The sequence below is a fragment of the Schistocerca americana genome, chromosome 8 (assembly GCF_021461395.2).
Source record: "Schistocerca americana isolate TAMUIC-IGC-003095 chromosome 8, iqSchAmer2.1, whole genome shotgun sequence".
Taxonomy (NCBI): domain Eukaryota; kingdom Metazoa; phylum Arthropoda; class Insecta; order Orthoptera; family Acrididae; genus Schistocerca; species Schistocerca americana.
This window is the reverse complement of record NC_060126.1, coordinates 483866974-483878598: the sequence shown is the minus strand read 5'-3', so window position 1 is coordinate 483878598 and position 11625 is coordinate 483866974. Positions and strand designations below refer to the sequence as shown.

General features: G+C 45.5%; 1 non-coding gene across 1 annotated transcript; it reads right to left on the bottom strand.

The window, feature by feature from the left end:
• Window positions 1-775: 775 nt before the first annotated feature.
• Window positions 776-849, bottom strand: Trnat-ugu. The gene has a single exon. It is a non-coding gene; the product is annotated as a tRNA-Thr (tRNA).
• Between the last annotated feature and the right edge of the window lie 10776 nt (window positions 850-11625).

The window sequence follows — 11625 nt, the reverse complement described above, 5'->3', positions numbered from 1 at the left end:
TTCAGGAACATCCTTCTCATTTACGTACCAATACTGGATACTACTGGAGCCGTTTTAACACTTTCTTTACCTGTGACAATGTACTTCTGAAGTCTTCCAAGCTTCAGCCAACCTGTGTTACACTGGCTGACAAAAAAGTTATGTATCCGGAAGAGGAGGAAGAAATGAAACGAAACTTCGCGGGATTAGATGGTATACGATTTTATTTCACCTGTTACAAAATCGAGTCAAATTTGCAGAGAACTTGGCACTATGAGTGGACTTATGAGCATTACGTTGCACTTGCTATGACGTGAATGCATGTACTGGTAGAGTTGGGAAGGGTGCCATAGAACCGATGTATCCTCTTCTCAGATAGGTGACCGTAACTGTTGGAAGTGGCCCTTGAAATCCTGGATGCTGCCACTGGGACGGAGTTGACACCCGAGACAGTACGACACGTTCCTTCGGGGACAGAGCTGAGAAATTGCTGGCCGCAGGAGTATCTCAACATTATCCACACACTTCACAGAGACACGCGCCGTAACTTGACAAGCATTGTCCTACTGTCACCTCAGAGTTAAGGCACAAGGATGCAGGATGTCCGTGGCACACTATTGTGCCGTGGGGGTTCCCTCAATCACTGCCAACAGTGACCGGAATCATATCCAATAGTATATATTTACTAAGATGGTAACTGTTCTTTCGGACATGTCAGAAAGAACAGATAATGAAACGAACGCCCTTAGCTGCTTACAGGCGTTGACATACGTCAACGGGGACAGATGAAAAAGTGTGCCCCGACCGGGACTCGAACCCGGGATCTCCTGCTTACATGGCAGACGCTTTATCCATCTGAGCCACCGAGGACACAGACGATGCCGCGACTGCAGGGATTTATCTCTGGCACGCCTCCCGCGAAACCCACATTCTCAACGTATTGTCCCGTACTACCTTCGTAGTGCCCCCGCCCATTATACTCATTACTTGCGCCGCGTTGCCGATTCCCATAAGAGTTCGGGCACTGTTTGTGCATTCCCACAGAAGAAAAAGACGGTCAAGTGGCCGGTGAGCCTTAACTTGAAATTTCATTCTAAAGAGCTGCTTGGTCACCGATGATATCTGTTCTTTCGGACATGTCCGAAAGAACAGATACTATCTTAGTAAATATACAGGGTGAGTCACCCAACGTTACCGCTGGATATATTTCGTAAACCACATCAAATACTGACGAACCGATTCCACAGACCGAACGTGAGGAGAGGGGCTAATGTAATTGTTTAATACAAACAATACAAAAATGCACAGAAGTATGTTTCTAACACAAACCTAGATTTTTTTAAATGGAACCACGGTAGTTTTGTTAGCACATCTAAACATATAAACAAATACGTAATCAGTGCCGTTTGTTGCATTGTAAAATGTTAATTACATCCGGAGATATTGTTACCTAAAGCTGACGCTTGAAACCTCCGACGTTCAGTTGCGTGTTGTAACAAACACCGGCCACGGTCGGCGAGCAGCATCTGCAGGGACATTGAAAGGTCTCTGTTGGATTCCTTTCATGTTTAATTTCTTAAATCTGTTGTCATTTACGGCATAAATTCCTCTTCTAAATTTACTGTGGCGTTTCTGACTAACTGGGAGGAGATTGAGTAGTGGAACGTGTTACTTTTACACATAAACAAGAACGATCTGTCACACTACTACACTTTAAAACACAGTTTATATGTAATTCATGTCACACAGTCTCATACGGAACCTACATCCGCTTTCTTTTATATACTGTATATGATAAGATACTGTCATCCCCCTTCCCTTCTGTGTTAGAGGATGAATGAGCAAATGTATTTCTAGTTGCATGCTTGAGGGTAGCAGACAGGCCTGTCTGCTAGAGAACGGTAGGACCAACGTCGGAACAGGTAGCTACGCTTTCTAAAAGCAAAGAGGTTCCTATCCTTAGTATGGTCCTGTCCGTCCGTTGTCATGTTGGTATAGGAAGCTGCCCCTCTGGCCACTTCCGTTTGTATTTGTGAGCCACCCCTCACGAAGGGACCAGGGCAGTCTGTCCGTGGCGAGCGTCTGAAGTGGTAAGATCTCCGGCTAAGCGCGTGTCTGCTAAGTCTGTAGGACAATGGATTTCCTAAGTTCAGCCTAACTGAAAATTTAATCACCTTTATTTCAGGTTTAGCTCTAAAATATCTAATGTTATCTTAAATTGCAACGCGGTGTGATTCGAGTGAAGTTCAGAACATATTCCGGTAGTTGCTTTGTCACTACTTTGTGAGTGAAGTGGAACCACGTGTTGATCAGTAACTCTAAGTTCATCAATCTTAAATGCGAATGTGCGTGAGTTTATAACGTCTCGTCTTGACAATATTTTTCAATATAGCAACTTTTCTTTATGTTCAACCCACGTGGGGTGTACTTTGTGAAACCAGTACCACGTGCTTATACAATTGTTTGACCCATCAGGTTAATAGTAAGACGATAGTAACCAGTTCGAGGTTTTTCTTTTGTAAATTGCTTTTCGATCTAATTTATTTTAATTATCAAAATTATTGTGGAGTTACACTCTTTGTGTAAACCAAGTTGACCACGTGAAGCATGTGGTGTAATCATCAAAATAGCCCTCAGCTATTCTTTTCGGGAAGAGTTCACAAAGAGTTAATATGAATTTAGTACACCAGTGTGTGGTAATTACATGACGGACAGGACTGTGCTACGAACGTAACTTCTTTGGGTGAAAATTGAATCGGTTGGTAGTGGTTAATTTTCTCTTGCATATGTTTCAACGTTCTTTGTGTGTTGTTTTATGAATGCAGTGTTGTATGCAGTCTCCCAATCTTGGCTCCATATTTGATGTGTTCCATAAGATTACAATCTCACATTTTCACAATCCTAAATAAGGCACCAGTTTATTTATGAATCATATTTAATAGGCTGAAATTTCAATGATCAATGTTAAAATAAATTTCCAAATATAAACTGATTTATTTCTTTTTATTTAAATTCTCTTTTTTGTATATATATATATATATATATATATCACCGGTTATCGTATGCCTATTAAAAGATTATAATTCATGTTAGTCTGGTTGGGAATTTGGTAAGCTAAACTGGATACCTGGTGAAACAGTTGCTCAGTAATGCAAGATTAACTTCCCCAGACAGCTCACAGCTTTTAACCCACTTTTATGGTCTTGAATAGCAGCACCGCTTTCATAACAAATTAAAGCGACAACATTACAACATGTTTACGATGACGACCGAGTTTACGAGTGTGGCTGTAGTGGACTGTTTTGGTTTGGTCTAGCTGTCGCAGTGTCCGCATGTAGCGCTTGCTGCTATTGTTATTATGCATTCGTCTCCGCACGCAAACCAACTGTAGTACACCGTGTTACCAGACGTCTGCGATAGTGTAGTGTTGTAGGAACTGTGACCATGGTGTATTCGAACTCTGAATAGGCGGAGATGATACTCATCTTTGGCGAGTGTCGACGAAATGCAGCTGAAGCCTGCAGGGTGTATGCAGAACGGTACCCGGACAGATAGCATCCAACGTGCCGCATATTGCAAAACATCTACCGCCAACTGTATGCAACAGGTATGGTCGTAGCACGCAAACGGGTCCGTAACAGGCCCGTCACAGGAGAAGCGGGTGCAGTTGGTGTGTTAGCTGCTGTTGCCATGAACCCACACATGAGTACACGGGACATTGCGAGAGCCGGTGGACTGAGTCAAAGTAGTGTCATGCGCGTACTCCATCGTCACCGCTTTCACATGTTTCATGTGTCGCTACATCAGCAATTACACTCCTGGAAACTGAAATAAGAACACCGTGAATTCATTGTCCCAGGAAGGGGAAACTTTATTGACACATTCCTGGGGTCAGATACATCACGTGATCACACTGACAGAACCACAGGCACATAGACACAGGCAACAGAGCATGCACAATGTCGGCACTAGTACAGTGTATATCCACCTTTCGCAGCAATGCACGCTGCTATTCTCCCATGGAGACGATCGTAGAGATGCTGGATGTAGTCCTGTGGAACGGCTTGCCATGCCATTTCCACCTGGCGCCTCAGTTGGACCAGCGTTCGTGCTGGACGTGCAGACCGCGTGAGACGACGCTTCATCCAGTCCGAAACATGCTCAATGGGGGGCAGATCCGGAGATCTTGCTGGCCAGGTTAGATGACTTACACCTTCTAGAGCACGTTGGGTGGCAGGGGATACATGCGGACGTGTATTGTCCTGTTGGAACAGCAAGTTCCCTTGCCGGTCTAGGAATGGTAGAACGATGGGTTCGATGACGGTTTGGATGTACCGTGCACTATTCAGTGTCCCCTCGACGATCACCAGTGGTGTACGGCCAGTGTAGGAGATCGCTCCCCACGCCATGATGCCGGGTGTTGGCCCTGTGTGCCTCGGTCGTATGCAGTCCTGATTGTGGCGCTCACCTGCACGACGCCAAACACGCATACGACCATCATTGGCACCAAGGCAGAAGCGACTCTCATCGCTGAAGACGACACGTCTCCATTCGTCCCTCCATTCACGCCTGTCGCGACACCACTGGAGGCGGGCTGCACGATGTTGGGGCGTGAGCGGAAGACGGCCTAACGGGGTGCGGGACCGTAGCCCAGCTTCATGGAGACGGTTGCGAATGGTCCTCGCCGATACCCCAGGAGCAACAGTGTCCCTAATTTGCTGGGAAGTGGCGGTGCGGTCCCCTACGGCACTGCGTAGGATCCTACGGTCTTGGCGTGCATCCGTGCGTCGCTGCGGTCCGGTCCCAGGTCGACGGGCACGTGCACCTTCCGCCGACCACTGGCGACAACATCGATGTACTGTGGAGACCTTACGCCCCACGTGTTGAGCAATTCGGCGGTACGTCCACCCGGCCTCCCGCATGCCCACTATACGCCCTCGCTCAAAGTCCGTCAACTGCACATACGGTTCACGTCCACGCTGTCGCGGCATGCTACCAGTGTTAAAGACTGCGATGGAGCTCCGTATGCCACGGCAAACTGGCTGACGCTGACGGGGGCGGTGCACAAATGCTGCGCAGCTAGCGCCATTCGACGGCCAACACCGCGGTTCCTGGTGTGTCCGCTGTGCCGTGCGTGTGATCATTGGTTGTACAGCCCTCTCGCAGTGTCCGGAGCAAGTATGGTGGGTCTGACAGACCGGTGTCAATGTGTTCTTTTTTCCATTTCCAGGAGTGTACATGGTGATGACTTTAATCATCGGGGCAATTCTGTCAATGGGCATTAACAGAGAATGCGTTGCAGTTCTACCTGTTTACCGATGAAGCGTGTTTCACAAACCACGAGGCAGTGAATCTACGGAACATGCATTACTGGTCAATGGACAATCCTCGCTGGCTGAGACAGGTAGAGCGACAGCGACGGTGGACTGTAAATGTATGGTGCGGAATCATTGGCGACCACCTCATTGGTCCTCACTTCATTGCAGGGGCCCAAACAGCTGCAACATACATCGCGTTTCTACAGAACGATCTGCCAACGCTGCTCGAAAATGTCCCACTGGAAACGAGTCGACGTATGTGGTATCAGCATGATGGTGCACCTGCACATTCCGCAATTAACTCAAGGCTGACCCTTGACAGGATTTTTGACGGGCGTTTCATAGGACGTGGAGGACGCATAAATTGGCCATCCCGTTCTCCTGATCTTACACCTCTGGACTTTTTTCTGTGGGGTACGTTAAAGGAGAAAGTGTACCGTGATGTGCCTACAAACCCAGAGGATATGAAACAACTGCAGCGACATTACACCAGATGTACTGCGGCATGTACGACATTCATTACGCCAGAGATTGCAATTGTGTGCAGCAAATGATGGCCACCACATTGAACATCTATTGGCCTGACATGTCGGGACACACTCTATTCCACTCCGTAATTGAAAACGGAAACCACGTGTGTACGTGTATCTCACCCCTCATGGTAATGTACACGTGCGTGAGTGAAAAAGACCAATAAAAAGGTGTTAGCATGTGGACGTAATGTGCTGTTCCAGTCTCTTCTGTACCTAAGGTCCATCACCGTTCCCTTTGGATCCCTACGTAATTCGGTGCTCTCCGATACACACGATCGAACAGCGGACGAGTGGTACTCAAGCGTCAATTTTAGGTTACAATATCTCCGGATGTAATTAACATTTTACAATGCAACAAACGGCAGTGATTACGTATTTGTTTCTATGTTCAGATGTGCTAACAAAACTAACGTGGTTCCATTTAAAAAAACGTAGGTTTGTGTTAAAAGACATACTTCCGTGCATTTTTTTATGGTTTGTATCAAGCAATTACACTAGCCCTTCTCCTCACTTTCGGTCTGTGGAATCGATTCGCCAGTATTTGATGTGGTTTACGAAATATATCCAGCGGTAATGTTAGGTGACTCATCCTGTATAGTTAAGCCTCACCGACCACTTGACCATCTTCTTCTTCTGTGCGAATGCGCAAACAGTGCCCGAACTCTTACGGGAATCGGCAACGCGCCGCGAGTAATGATTATAATGGGCGGGGCCACTACGAATGTAGTACGGGACAATACGTTGAGAATGTGGGTTTCGCGGGAGGCGTGGCAGAGATAAATCCTTTCAGTCGCGATATCCTCTGTGTACTCGGTGGCTCAGATGGATAGAGCGTCTGCCATGTACGGAGGAGATCCCGGGTTCGATTCCCGCTCGGGGCACACATTTTCATCTGTCCCCGTTGACGTATGTCAACGCCTGTAAGCAGCTAAGGGTGTTCATTTCATTGTAATTTCATACCCAATAGTTCCCCACAAGATTACACCAGGGATAATATCACTCTCAGCCGCGCGGGTTTAGCCGAGCGGTCTCAGGCGCTGCAGTCACGGATTGTGCGGCTGGTCCCGGCGGAGGTTCGGGTCCTCCCTCGGACATGGGTGTGTGTGTGTTTGTCCTTACGATAATTTAGGTTAAGTAGTGTGTAAGCTTAGGGACTGATGACTTTAGCAGTCCCATAAGTTTTCACACATATTTGAACATTTGAACAATATCACTCTCCCTCCCGAAAACGATAGCCATTGGGGTAGTACAGAAACGTAATTAATCGCTGAACACACTTTCCGAGGCACCAAGGGATCACCAAGTCAGTATTGGAGGTATGCGTGGAGGGTAAAAATCGTAGAGGGAGACTAAGAGATGAATACACTAAGCAGATTCAGAATGATGTAGGTTGTAGTAGATATTTGGAGATGAAGAGGTTTGCACAGAATAGAATAGCATGGAAATTTGCGTCAAACCAGTCTCTGGACTGAAGACCGCAACAACAACAACTACTACTACTAGTGTGTCTCTATACATTAGACCTGATCTTCTGAGGATTGAGAGCATCCTCTTACACCTAATAATGTAGAAAGTTTTCTACAGGTCCACAAATGCTAGGAAGTTATCCTAAATTTTTTCATACTACTTTCTATCACTGAGAAGGGGACCGTAAGAACTTCCGGACATCGATTTGATTGATACTGACAGGATGAGCTGGACACAACTAGGACCGTTTTAGGGAAAACCGAGAGATTTTAGCCCTGCTTATGAACTTTGTTTGGTTGCAAGCATTCAAGAAATAGGCAACTGAGCGAGTTTCATAAGCGATAGTTTCATAAGCGCTAGGTCCCTGGATCGCCCCTGGCTCCTTGTACTTTTTCTTCATTCCCACGCTGTTCCGTCAACCTGCATCATTTTTTACATGTAAGCGTAGAACCTTATAAAGCGGCTGCTTCTAGAGGAGACTGCTTGAAGATTCAGTCAATCGTACACCATCAGCCGTCTGCACCAAAATTCGGTAAAACGCTTCAATATACGTCGTACGCTGCTAAACTGAGTGTCGTCCGAGAATTGATCGTGAATGTAAGACAAATTTGTTGTGCAATAGATACACTGGAAAATCATGAACATGCAAAAAATCGGCGTTTTTTACACGTGCTGTATGTTGCAATAATTATTATTTTCCATGCTTCTGCGATGATTTTCGTCTTAATTCGTGGAGTACTCCATAGGTTACATATTATACTTGCCATAAATGTAGATACAATAATATGAAAGAACTGATTACACTGATTTGATTTAAGTTCGTTTTTTTTATTTCCACTCTTCTCACAAAAGAAGTTTTCCAGACTTCTTTCAGGATAAGTATCACGTAAATAATAAGTGGATCGTTAAATACTGATAATTTGCGATCATAATAACTTATTGTTAGAAGCACGTGGGAATAAAAAAAGTACCAGCAGCGAGATTCCATCCAGAGACATTGCCCTTGGGAAACTACGTGCTCACCCGCTTTTTCTTTCTTTTTCTTTTTTTTCTTACTCTCATTTTCTTCGTTACTGTTCGCTGCATTTGTTGGGAGCAGATGTCTCACGATGTCTTCTCCAGTTCATTGTCCATCCATTCACCCTTTTTTTAATTATTATTACAGCAGCTAACCCACTGATCGAACACGCTGAGCTACCGTGCCGACGTCGCTCGGATGTGGACTGCCTGAATCTTTCCAGCCATACAATTACAGTCTGTTAAGTAATAGCTGGCCGGTGTGGCCGAGCGGTTCGAGGTGCTACAGTCTGGAACCACGCGACCGCTACGGTCGCAGGTTCGAATCCTGCCTCGGGCATGGATGTGTGTGATGTCCTTAGGTTAGTTAGGTTTACGTAGTTCTAAGTCTAGGGGAGTGATGACCTCAGATGTTAAGTCCCATAGTGCTCAGAGCCAAAACTAGTTCAGGCATACCTCGGAGATGCCAAGCAATTATTGACGCTGCGGAAGACTAGTCGCGTTATTGAGTGGAATTACATTTTTCTTTTGTTGATATATGAGGTATGCATACCTTTCAGTTTGTTCCAAATACATTTTTCTACTGATTAAGCCGACCGCGATATTACTTAACAAACTGTAAGTAAGAAAACTCACCCAAGTCTGGCTACAATTTATACGTTATCGTACATTTCGGATAACACAAGAAAGTTCTGAGGAGGCAAGGCTCAATTCAGAGGAAACCAGCTACAAATTTTACCACTCTCTATGGCATACAGAGTTCCGTTATTCGAGGCGCCCGTTTTGTAGATGCTGCGCCCGGAATCAACAAAGCAGCGAATCAGTCGCCGATAAATATGAAACAGCGGGCGGCTGGCGCGGCTCCAGTGCGCCGCTGCCTCAGGGAGGCCGCGGCTGCCGCACGCCGGCCACAGTTGCGGTGGTTGGCGTGACGTCACGGCCGGCGGCGCCCCGCCAGCGACCGCGGGTGGCGCGAGTTGCCTTGTGGCAGGTGGCGCGGCGCGCATGCGCTCTGCGCCCGGCACGCGCAGCCGCGCTCAGCAGCGTCCCGCTTGGGGTAGCGCCGAGAGCCCACAGCACCCAGGCTCGCCCCGCATCCCCACGGAAATTGGCAATCACGGCCGTATTGACAATGTACAGACCCCCCGGCTGGAACTGTGGTGCGGTCCCAAGCAACGGAAATGTTGCGTTAACTAGATTACGAAAATAACTTGTTGTTGTTGTTGTTGTGGTCTTCAGTCCTGGGACTGGTTTGATGCAGCTCTCCATGCCACTCTATCCTGTGCAAGCTTCTTCATCTCCCAGTACTCACTGCAACCTACATCCTTCTGAATCTGCTTAGTGTATTCATTTCTTGGTCTCCCTCTACGATTCTTACCCTCCACGCTGCCCTCCAATACTAAATTTGTGATCCCTTGATGACTCAGAATATGTCCTACCAACTGATCCCTTCTTCTTGTCAAGTTGTGCCACAAACTCCTCTTCTCCCCAATTCTATTTAATACCGCCTCATTAGTTATGTGACCTACCCATCTAATCTTCAGCATTCTTCTGTAGCACCACATTTCGAAAGCTTCTATTCTCTTTTTGTCTGAACTATTTATCGTCCATGTTTCACTTCCATACATGGCTGCACTCCATACAAATAATTTCAGAAACGACTTCCTGACACTTCAATCTATACTCTACGTTAACAAAATTCTTTTCTTCAGAAACGCTTTCCTATCCATTGCCAGTCTACATTTTATATCCTCTCTACTTCGACCATCATCAGTTATTTCTCTCCCTAGATAGCGAAACTCTTTTACTACTTTAAGTGTCTCATTTCCTAATTTCATTCCCTCAGCATCACCCGACTTAATTCCACTACATTCCATTATCCTCGTTTTGCTTTTGTTGATGTTCATCTTATATCCTCCTTTCAAGACACTGTCCATTCCGTTCAACTGCTCTTCCAAGTCCTTTGCTGTCTCTGACAGAATTACAATGTCATCGACGAACCTCAAAGTTTTATTTCTTCTCCATGGATTTCAATACCCACTCTGAATTTTTCTTATGTTTCCTTTACTGCTTGCTCAATATACAGATTGAATAACATCGGGGAGAGGCTGCAACCCTGTCTCACTCCCTTCCCAACCGCTGCTTCCCTTTCATGCCCCTCGACTCTTGTAACTGCCACCTGGTTTCTGTACAAATTGTAAATAGCCTTTCGCTCCCTGTATTTTACCCCTGCCACCTTTAGAATTTGAAAGAGAGTATTCCAGCCAACATTGTCAAAAGCTTTCTCTAAGTCTACAAATGCTAGAAACGTATTAGAGCATTTTTCGTACTGAAAGCTTGTAACGTTTATTACAAAAAATAGTCATACTAACAACTGACGGAGAACATGAGTAGGTGTCACTAAATAGGCATAATGCTCCGGATTTTTGGGTGTACATTTTGATGAAAACTTGAACTGGAAGATGCATATTACTGAGCTTCTCAAACAATGAAGCTCAGCTAATTTTGCTTTTAGTACATCTACATCTACATGGATACTCTACAAATCACATTTAAGTTCCTGGCAGAGGGTTTATCGAACCATCTTCACAATTCTCTATTATTCCAATCTCGTATAGCGCGCGGAAAGAATGAACACCTATATCTTTCCGTTCGAGCTCTGAGTTCCCTTATTTTATCGTGGTGATCGTTCCCCTCTGTGTAGGTCGGTGTCAACAAAATATTTTCACATTCGGAGGACAGAGTTGGTGATTGGAATTTCGTGAGGAGATACCGTCGCAACGAAAAACGCCTTTCTTTTAATAATTTCCAGCCCAAATCCTATATCATTTCTGTGACACTCTCTCCCATACTTCGCGATAATACAAAACGTGCTGCCTTTTTTTGAACTTTTTCGATGTACTCCGTCAGTCCTATCTGGTAAGTATCCCACACCTCGCAGCAGTATTCTAAAAGAGGACGGACAAGCGTAGTGTAGGCAGTCTCCGTAGTAAGTCTGTTACATTTTCTAAGTGTCCTGCCAATAAAACGCGGTCTTTGGTTAGCCTTCCCCACAACATTTTCTATGTGTTCCTTCCAATTTAACTTGTTCGTGATTGAAATACCTAGGTATTTAGTTGAATTCATGGCTTTTAGATTAGACTAATTTGTCGTGTAACCCAAGTTTAACGAGTTCCTTTTAGCACTCATGTGGATGGCCTCACCCTTTTCGTTATTTAGGGTCAACTGCCACTTTTCGCACGATTCAGATATTTTTTCTAAATCGTTTTGCAGCTTGTTTTGATCTTCTGATGACTTTATTAGACGATAAC